Source organism: Schistocerca piceifrons, chromosome 1 (genome assembly GCF_021461385.2).
Source record: "Schistocerca piceifrons isolate TAMUIC-IGC-003096 chromosome 1, iqSchPice1.1, whole genome shotgun sequence".
Classification (NCBI taxonomy): domain Eukaryota; kingdom Metazoa; phylum Arthropoda; class Insecta; order Orthoptera; family Acrididae; genus Schistocerca; species Schistocerca piceifrons.
The window spans coordinates 1,157,117,110-1,157,128,737 of record NC_060138.1 but is presented as its reverse complement, the minus strand read 5'-3'; positions in this window follow the sequence as shown (position 1 = coordinate 1,157,128,737).

Here is an 11,628-nt window from a genome sequence, read left to right as displayed (position 1 = left end):
CACTTATTTATAAGTTCTAACTGCACCTTCTGACCAAATTCTGGCTTTCTAGCGTCATTATTTAGCGCCTGTGATTTTTCTCTTAAAACGGCATTTTTCCGTAAACTATTAGGTTTACAACATCAAGACTTGGTATTTGGAACATTATTACACTAAACTACAATTTAACAAAGTTTTAAACATAAATTTTGATTCTTAATTTCATACTAAATCGCGGTGCAATACTTGTGCACTACATGCAGACGCGTTAAGGTGACGTGGCGCTACTAGCAGTGAACTGGGGTCAGTCCCGGCGCACTCGCTCGCCTCTGTATCTCACACATGATACAGCGCTTGGTTTGCTTCAGTGTGCTCGGCGATTTTCGATTATTATAAAAATGGGGTACAGAACTAGCATCAAATTATGTGTGAAAAACGGAATTAAGTGCTCTAAATGTGACAGTGGCATACGGTGCCACTTGAAATGTTGACAGTGGCATACGGTGAGTATGCTCTAAGTAAGTGGTACAAGCTCTTCCAAGATGGCCGAGAAGATGCCAACGACGAACCTCGCTCTGGACGCCCCAGCACATCAACAACACATGATAGCGTCGAAGCTGTGCAGACAATTGTTTTAGAAAATCGTCGAATTACTGTAAGAGAAGTTGCTGAGGATGTTGGCATATCGGGCGGCTCGAGTCATGCAATTTTTCGGATGTTTTGGGCATGAGACGTGTGACAGCGAAGTTTATTCCAAAACTTCTCGATTTTGATGAGAAGAACCGTCACATGGTTATCGCTCGGGAGCTTTTGAATGACGTCAGTTAAGATCCTGATTTGCTCAAAAGGATCATAACTAGTGACGAAACTTTGGGTTACAGTTATGACGTCGAAATCAAATCCCAATCGTCACAATGGAAGCATCCTGGAAAGCAAAGACTGAAAAAAGCATGCCAAGTTCGATAGAATGTCGAAGTTTTGCCCACTGTTCTCTTAAATTAGCGTACCGCAGTTAATCATGAATTTTTTCCTCAAGGACTTTCGGTCGATAGGAGTATTACCTTGAAGCTATGCGCCGATTGCGAGAAGCAATACGCAAGAAACGTCCAGAATTGTGGAAAAACAGTTCATAGCTTTTGCATCACGACAATGCACCTGCTCATTCATCGTTGCTTGTGAGAGATTTTTTGGCCGAAAACAACACGACAGTCATTCCTTAGCCACCATATTCACCGGATTTGGCCCCCTGCGGCTTTTACCTGTTCCAAACACTGAAGAGACCTATGAGAGGACGTAGATTTCCAACGACTGAGGAAATTAAAACTGCATCGCTGGAAGTGCTCAAGGCTGTACCAAAAAAGGTGCTTAAGAGAATTGCTTCGAGGACTGGAAGAAGCGTTTGCACAACTGTGTTGCATCTGAGTGGAACTAGTTTGGAGGGGACAAAATCAATATTGATGAATATCAAATACGAATTACGATTCCTATAAATAATAATGAAATCAGTCCTCAAGTAACTGACTGCGAGTTTTAAAATATTCTCTAACAACTCCTAACAATTGTTCTGCAGTGCTCCTGTACACAACAGAATACTACTTACCTCGTCTTGCCGCTGCAACTGCGTGTACACCAACATCCTAAATATAATTCATAATCAATACTACAATCCATGCAGAGTGCAATTCATCATCATTGTGCGAAAACTGCCATATTATATATATATATTTGTCGTGCCCAGAGACGTGTGTATCGAGTACAGACATTGTGGAATAATTAAAATCTGTGTAAAGCTTCTCAGTGTTGAATAATCTATTTTGCAAAAATAGTAAATTAAAGTTTTTATTGCTTTCTTTCATTTTCTTTACACCGTTTAAGGCTTGTTGACCAAACCCGGTGTAAAGAAAATGAAAGAAAGCAATAAAAACTTTAATTTACTGCTTTCGCCAAATAGATTATTCAACACTGAGAAACTTTACACAGATTTTAATTATTCCACAATGTCTGTACTCAATATGCACGTCTCTGGCCACAGCAACGAAACGAATATTATTCTCAAAGTATGCATACACAAATCTGACAAAATCCTTCCAGTGCACAAGCAAGCAACAACTGCGCGCAGCGAAAGGGCAAATTGTCAAAAATCCTCTTTTAATGCCCAATTCTCCTCCGGCGCTACTAGCATGATCACGGCAGGCTGGAACCTTTCATGTCGCGCGTCTTCTCTACACCGGAGGCTGCGTCCGACTGCGTCCGACTCCACTCAACAACTGTTGTGTTCGTTCGCTACAGCTCTCGATATTATCTCTGATTCAGAGTTTGTGAATGCACACCAGCACAATTATAGCTCAACTTTGCAAAGAAGCATAAACTTCCAACTTTCAAAACCGATTTTTCTTTTTCTTTTAAAAAATAAACTTCAAGGCAGTGATAAATAATACAAAAAAATATACAACGTTTTAAAATAATGAGAATGAAGTCTTTCGCGACGGCGCTGTTGTATAAAATATTCTCGGACGTCTTATCACAACGATTAAGGGTAAAATCTCTAGCTTTCGACAGTTAATATGCCATTCATGTTCCGCACGCTGATCGAAAACGGTGCATTTGAGCTGACCGATGTAATTACTTCCGCGGCCACAAGGAATGTTGTATAATACAGGCACTAAACCGAGCAAAATGACACCTCACACACACATACATCCAAACGCACCCACACCCCTAATTGTGTCACGAAATTTTAACCCTGGGTAGGCAATGACCATTGTTGTGTAGCTCGACAACTCACTATTTTTAAACTACGGAAACATGGCGCCACGCGCTCCGATTGGCCGTGGGACTGCCCTGTTACCGCTCGTCGGTTAACGGGCAGCGCTATGGTTGTCGATTAACACATACAAATGTCCTTCGCCCCGTCACTGCCCCAACGTGATACGCACTTTTTTGATGTCCTCCGTCAATCCTACCTGGTAAGGATCCCACACCGAGCAGAAATATTCCAGCAGTTGACGAACAAATGTAATGTAGGCTGTCTCTTAAGTGGGTTTGTCACATCTTCTAAGTGTTCTACCAACAAAGCGCAGTCCTTGTATCACCTTCCCCATAATATTATCTATGTGGTCTTTCCAATTTAAATTGCTCGTATCTGTAATTCCTAGGTATTTAGTCGATTTGACAGCTCTTAGATCTGTGCTATTTATCGTATACCCAAAATTTATCGGATTTCTTTTAGTACCCATGTGGATGACCTTGCACTTTCCTTTGATTAGAGCCAATTGCCACTTTTCGCACCATACAGAAATTCTCTCTAGATCATTTTGTAATTGGGATTGATGGTCTGATGATTTTACTAGACGGTAAATTACAGCGTCATCTGCAAACAATCTACGGGGGCTGCTCAGATTATCACCTAGATCATTTATATAAATGAGGAACAGCAGAGAGCCTATGACACTACCTTGCGGAACGCCAGATATCACTTCTGTTCTACACACTACGAACTCTGACCTTTCAGAGAGGAAATCACGAATCCAGTCGCACAACTGAGACGTTACTCCATATGCACGCAATTTGATTAATTGTCGCTTGTTAGGAACGGTATCAAAAGCCTTCTGGAAATCTAGGAATATTGACTCGATCTGAGATCCCTTGTCGACAGCACTCATTACTTCATGGGAATAAAGAGCTAGCTATGTTGCACAAGAACGATATTATCTTAATCCGCGTAGGCTATGTATCAATAAGTCATTTTCTTCAAGGTGATTCATAATATTCGAGTACAGTATATGCCCCATAATCCTACTGCAAATTGAGGTCAGTGATATGGGTCTGTAATTCAATGGGTTACTCCTATTCCCTTTATTCAATATTGGAGTGACCTGTGCTAATTTCCAGTCTTTAGGAACAGACCTTTCGTCAAGTGAGTGGTTGTATATGATTGCTAAGAAAGGCGCTATTGTGTCTGCATACTCTGAAACGAACCTCATTGGTATACCATCTATAGGGGAAGACTTGACTTTCTTAAGTGATTTAAGTTGTTTCGCAGCACCTAAGATATCTACTTTGATGTCACTCATGCTAACAGCGGTTCTGGTTTCTATTTCTGGAATATTTACTTTGTCTTCTTTCGTGAAGGATTTACGGAAAACTGTATTTAGTAACTCCTCTTTAGTGGCACCATCATCGGTAACATTTCCATCGCTACCGCGCAGTGACGGTCTTGACGGTTTTTTGCCACACGTGTACTTTAAATACGACCAGATTCTCTTTGGGCTTTCTACCATATTGTGAGACAATGTTTCATTCTGGAAACCATTAAAAGCATCTCGCTTTAACGTCCGCCCTAAATTTCAAGTTTCTGTGAAACTTAGCCAGTCTTGGGGATTTTCCGTTCTTCTGAATTTGGCGTGCTTTTTTCGTTGCTTCTGCAACAGTGTTCTGACGTGGTTTGCGTACCATGGAAGGCATCAAGCGAATTTTTATCTGCTGTTTTAAATAGATATATTTTGCATTTATTTATAGTAGTTTTGGTTTATATGGTTTAGAGCCTCGCTACAATGGCCTTGTGTTCACTAATCCCTGTATCCGTCATGACGCTCTCTATTAGATCAGGATTATTTGTGGCTAAGAGGTCAAGTGTGTTTTCGCAAACATTTACAATTCGTGTGGGCCCATGGACTAACTGTTCGAAGTAATTCTTAGAGAAAGCATTTAGTACAATTTCGGATGATGTTTTCTGTCTACCATCGGCTTTGAACATGTATTTTCACCAACAAATCGAGGGTAGAGTGAAGTCCCCACCAATTATAAGTGTATGAGTGGGGTACTTATTTGTAATGAGATTCAAGTTTTCTTCGAACGGTTCAGCTATTATATCATCTGAGTCCCGGGGTTGGTAGAAGGAGCCAATTATTATTTTGGTACGGCTGTTGCGTATAACCTCTACCCATAGTAATTCGCAGGAACTATCTATTTCAACTTCACTACAAGATAAACTACTACCAACAGACGCAAACGCACCACTACGTACTTTATTTAATCTATCCTTTGTGAACACGGTTTGCGCCTCTGTAAAAATTTCGGCAGAATTTATCTCCGCCTTTAGCCAGCTTTCTGTTTCTATAGCGATTTCAGCTTCATTGCTTTCTATCAGCGCTTGAAGCTCTGGTACGTTTGCAGAACAGCTACAACAATTTACGGCTACAATAACGACTGTTGCTTGGTCGATTCTCGTCTTTTCTTTACCCTGTACCCTTTGGAGCCCATTTTGATCCTTCCCGAAACTGTCTAACCTAAAAAAAAACGCCCAGCCCACGCCACACAGCCCCCGCTACCCGTGTAGCCGCCTCCTGTGTGTAGTGGACACCTGACCTATTTAGCAGAACCCGAAAGCCCACCACCCTATGGCGCAAGTCGAGGAATCTGCAGCCTACACGGTCGCAGAACCGTCTGAGCCTCTGATTCAGACTCTCCACTCGGCTCTGTACCAAAGGTCCACAATCGGCCATGTCGACAATGCTGCAGATGGTGAGCTCTGCTTTCATCTCTAGCAAGACTGGTAGTCTTCACTAACTCAGATAGCCGCCGGAAACCAGAGAAAGTTTCTTTCGATCCATAACGACACACGTACCCTTCATGACATCCGGAAGGACGCTTTCCACATCTCGGGTGACTCCCCCACCCCCACCCGGTATGCACACGGGGTGCACATTGGCTTTCTTCCAGTCCTTAGCTGCCATATCGCCAAGGAACTCCATCACCCGCCTAACACTGGAGCTCCCAATGACAAGCAATCCGGCCTGCCAGAGTGCCCGTACGGTTCTAGGCGCTACAGTCTGGAACCGAGAGACCGCTACGGTCGCAGGTTCGAATCCTGCCTCGGACATGGATGTGTGTGATGTTCTTAGGTTAGTTAGGTTTAATTAGTTCTAAGTTCTAGGCGACTGATGACCCCAGAAGTCTCATAGTGCTCAGAGCCATTTGAACCATTTGACAAGCAATCCCACCCTCTGCGCTTGTCCGGACCTCTCAGGATGACAGTTCACTGCCACAGCAGGCGAGGCTGTCCTTGCTGGCTCAGGAAGAACGAGAAATATGAGAACCTTATGTATGTTTGCAGGTGGGAATATTCAGCCGCTTTGGAACCAAAGATTGTAATGCATATGTTAGTAAATCGATACGGCAATTGGCAGCATGTTCTATAGTTTTATCTCTGACATGGCAATGTGTTTGACTGTGTCTTTGACTGTCTGGTCTAGTTACGTCTATGTTTTACAAGCTGACGAGGTGGACTTGCTACTTGACCAAAATTGTCGTACACACTCATTACTGTAAGAAATTTTTTACATGCTATGGTGGGCCTAAAAGAGCACATTACTTTTGTTCAAACGGTGGTATAACTTTCCTGCCTTTATGCCAGTAAGTGAAACACTACTTAACCTCATATTTACCCGTAAATTGTGTAATCTATAACGGTTTGACTTATTCGTTTTAGACAAAGCTTCATAATGGTCAGTGACCGAAACTAGTAGCGAATTGTCTAAAATGTATGACAGCCGAATGTTTCACCATGAACTTTAACAGACAAGAACATGAAATGGAAATACGAGAGAGAAAATGCGAAGGAAAGGAGAAACTCGAGTCCAAAAGATTGTTGTGCACCTTTGTTATTTGTTTGTAATTTTTTCACCTTTCGTCTCAACTCACATCACCTTCTTCTCTCTGTGTCTCTCTTTTGCTCTCTCTCTCTCGCTACGTTTCTATCTATTTATCTGTGTGCGCACGTACGTGTGAATGTGGGTGTAGTTGAGCAGATGATGAAACAACGTCATTTGCCATCGGCCACGTAACGTGACCTTTCAACAACCTCGACCAATTTTACGGTCACCAATACCTGTTCAACGAAATACTGAAATTTTATTGTAGGGTTATCAGTTCGCGCCAGTGCTGGATAAATGCGTAGATAAGCTCTTACTGAGGTCTCTGCTTTTTACGTTGCTATAAAACTCGCGGCACTCCACGCCTGAGATATCGTAAAACTTGCTGCGCCCTATATTATCCAGTAAGTGTTCAGGTCAAGTGTGCTCGTGTTTCATATTTCTGTACGTTTTGTTTCGCTTGAACGCAATGAATCGGAATGCATAACATGCATACAATTCCGCTGTGCTTCGCCTAATCTAACCCTGCGACAATGCTTTAATAGATGATTCGGTGGCTCACCCCTTGTTTTAGTAGGATGTCACTAACACATGAAATTACACGATTACGCTTGTAATGCCCCCTTGTGCTTCGAAATATGTTGACCATATCAGAATGTTCTGCAGTATCTGTTACCTGAAACTGAACACTTATCAGCTGATTAACAACAAGGGCGCCGTGAAACAAGCAGATTTATCATGACTAGTATCGCCTGTAGTAGGAACTCGATCAGTTGGGTCAGTGAACCCGATCTGTGATAGAGAAAGGCCACATATCTTAAAGTGATACAAGTCACGTAAAACTGAAATTTTGTCCTCAGAACCGACCCATAACAAATGCCGCACTGTAGTTTCGAAGATTCTTGAAATAATTCTTTGATGTCTCTACAACTTCTATCATTTGAAGTGAGTCCCTTATACTGTGTCTTTAAAAATAAATTTTGAGTTAACGGTGGCAGATAGTTTATGACAACACAATGTGAAGCCGTTGTATTGCGTAAAGTAACCTCTGGTGCGAATTTATTTGCATTCCTTGTATTACAAAATGTGCACTGTAATTTCATCAAAGCGCAATTATAACTCTCAAAATTATTTTGAATTACGTTCAGTGTAAATTTAAATGCATGTTTCAAAACAGCAATAGGATTATGATTACCAACGCCCACAGCCTTCCTATTCCTGCGTCTATGTAAGAATTGTGTTACTAAATTTCGTTTTCCACTGCTGTTGACATTAACGACTAACAGTTGCGTCATTGTAGCTGCCCGGTATGCGTGTGTTACTGCAAATGAACCATCTGGAACATTCAAATTTGTAAGCCCCTAAAATACGACTTGACGAAACGTTGCTACTTTTGTGAGTCATTTATACCACAGCACCTGATCAGCATGCGTGGTACATGTTGGTAACAATGTGAAAGCCGGCCGGAGTGCTCGAACGGTTCTAGGCGCTACAGTCTGGAACCGCGCGACCGCTACGGTCGCAGGTTCGAATCCTGCCTCGGGCATCTATGTGTGTGATGTCCTTAGGTTAGTTAGGTTCAAGTAGTTCTAAGTTCTAGGGGACTGATGACCTCAGAAGTTAAGTCCCATAGTGCTCAGAGCCATTTGAACTATTTTGAACAATGTGAAAGACGAAAACTTTTATCATGTGCGTATGTCTACTTCCTTTTACCTCTCTTAATGGCTATTTAACATATGACTTTTTTGTGCAGAACTATGCCAAAGTTCCTTTCGAATTATGTAAGTTTCATCGGTCTCCTTGTATAATTAATTTTAAAAATCGGTAAACCAATGCTCCATGTTCACGTATTAATATTATTATTGTTCAGTAAAACAGGTACATTATCATTAACAATGTCAACATTCCCCCTCCTTTCCCTTCGTAAAAATTGCGTCTATCTACCTCTGAGTCTTTCGCTCCGAACTGTTAGCTCTATCCTTTTAGGCACAGAGTAAACCATAATTTCTGTATAATAAGGGAAGTCGAAAGTCACAGTTATTCAAATAGAAGAAATTAAAAATTAGGAATATACTTAAAATTTTCTGGTAATGGCGGGAAGTGACCACTGAGTTATTCTCACAGAAGAGTAAGCGAAATAACGATGAATATATACAACGTTATTTACGGACTGTTTTGATTTTCATTCCTGACATCATCGACCTACCAGTTGTCGCATTGCAGCTGCCCGTTATGTATATGTTGCTGCAAATGAAACTATTAAACATTAACTCCCTATAGTGGAATAGCTTCCGTCTGTCAGATAGCTATGCAGGGCAGAAATTGGCAGATTTTCAATCGTTGATGTTCACATATTGAAGATTTTAATGCGAGGTAGAGAATCTATCATCAGAGTTATGAATACGGAAACATCTACTTTCACTTACCACTCTTTACGATTACTTATATGCATAATTATTTCTTTGTCACATCTATGGCAAAGTACCTTACGAATTATGTATGTTTTATAGGTCTCCTTGTATAACTAATATTGAAAATCGGTACTTCAATTTTCCTGTTCACGTAGTGATATTATCATTGATACTTTTCTGTGACACAGTTACATATTTTGTGTCATCAAACAATTGTTTAAGAGCAGAGTAAAATTTCTACGAATTTTTAAGAGGGTCACGCTTCAGAGAGTGTTTACAACATGGAAAATGGAGCGTGCCAGGCCAAGACAACAATCGACGATAGTTCACTGGAATAGATGTGATGATGGCACGCTACTTCATCCATTGTTGATGCAAATGGATGTGCTCTCCTGTGCTGTATTATAGTTATGGAGATCAAGTTACATATCTTAGAAGCGATTTTCCACCAAGCTTTCACACTGTTAGGCAGAACCCTAAGCGCTACCAACACCACACTGACAGGACGCACTTGCTCTTGTTTTACGCATAAATGCAGCGTGACTGCCGAGCTCGGTTAGCGATGTCAGCATGTCAGCCCTCGCTGCAGCCGGGTGTGTGATTGCTGACACGGCAGCCTTCTCTGACGCATTACCGAACCCTGATATAACAGACGCTCCCTGTTGCTGGCACGGAACTGTGCGCGTAATATCCGCTGGATGACCAACGCATATGGAGTGATTCGAGTAAGCACCAATTATTCCGTTTCAGTGATTGTAGTCGTGGTAAGGATACCACGTATCCCGTATAGAATGTGAGAATTAGCTAGGGCGACACTTTCAGGACGAGTCAGAAGTGTGTAATTTATTTACATGGTAGAACTCTGTAACTCTTCCTGCTTCGTTAACCATGGTAGACACACGTTTTGACATACTGGCAACTGGAAGAATGTGACTTTTGTAAATTTTTGTATGATAATTTATTACATAACGATTATTGAAATTTAAATAAAGTATTCAAATTATTGGTTTGGGCAAATAGCTTCCCTCTCCAGATGTGACAAATACCGCTACAGAGCTTCTTACAGATATACAGGGTGTAATGGGTACAAGAGCAACTATTTCCGTTGGTGACTGAACACCTTGTACTCGACAACATTTCATCAGTATATACGTCATTTACAGACTAATAATTATGGCTACACTACTGCCCATTAAAATTGCTACACCAAGAAGAAATGCAGATGATATACGGGTATTCATTGGACAAATATATCATACTAGAATTGACATGTTATTACATTTTCACGCAATGTGGGTGCACAGATCCTGAGAAATCACTGCCCAGAACAACCACCTCTGGCCGTAATAACGGCCTTGATACGCCTGGGCATTGTGTCAAACAGAGCTTGGGTGGCGTGTACAGGTACATCTGCCCATGTAGCTTCAACACGATACCACAGTTCATCAAGAGGAGCGACTGGCGTAGTGTGACGAGCCAGTTGCTAGGCCACTATTGAGCAGACGTTTTTAATTGGTGAGAGATCTGGGGAATGTGATGGCCAGGGCAGCAGTCGAACATTTTCTGTATCCAGAAAGGCCCGTACAGGACCTGCAACATGCGGTCGTGCATTATCCTGCTGAAATGTAGGGTTTCGCAGGGACTGAATGAAGGGTAGAACCGTCGGCCGGGGTGGCCGAGCGCTTCTAGGCGCTACAGTCTGGAAACGCGCGACCGCTCCGGTTGCAGGTTCGAATCCTGCCTCGGGCATGGGTGTGTGTGATGTCCGTAGGTTAGTTAGGTTTAAGTAGTTCCAAGTTCTAGGGGACTGATGAGTTGTTGAGTCCCATAGTGCTCAGAGACATTTGAACCATTTTTTCCTTTACGGATCACTGTGATGTGACCACAACTCTCAATCTTAACCGGTAACCTGTCAAATTGTTTCGCCCTTCGTAGATGTTGAACGTCGCTCACCCAGCTGATCCCATAGTGCTCAGAGCCATTTGAACCAAGGGTAGCTCCACGAGTCGTAACACATATGAAATGTAACGTCCACTGTTCAAAGTGCCGTCAATGCGAACAAGAGGTGACCGAGACGTGTAACCAATGGCACCCCATACCAGCACGCCGGGGTGATACGCCAGTATGGCGATGGCGAATACTCGCTTCCAATGTGCGTTCACCTCGATGTCGCCAAACACGGAGGCGACCGTCAGGATGCTGTAAACAAAACCTGAATTCAACCGAAAAAATGACATTTTGCCATTCTTGCACCCAGGTTCATAGTTGAGTACACCATCACAGGAGCTCCTGTCCGATGCAGCGTCAAGGGTAACCGGAGCCGTGGTCTCCGAGCTGTTAGTCCATGCTGCTGCAAACGTCGTCGAACTGTTCGTGCAGACGGTTGTTGTCTTGCAAATGTCCCCATCTGTTGACTCAGGGATCGAGACGTGGCTGCACTATCCGTTACAGTCATGCCGATAAGGTGCCTGTCATCTCGACTGCTAGTGATACGAGGCGGTTGGGATCCAGCACGGTGTTCCCTATTATCCTCCTGAACCCATCGATTCCATATTCTGCTAACAGTCATTGGATCTCGACCAACG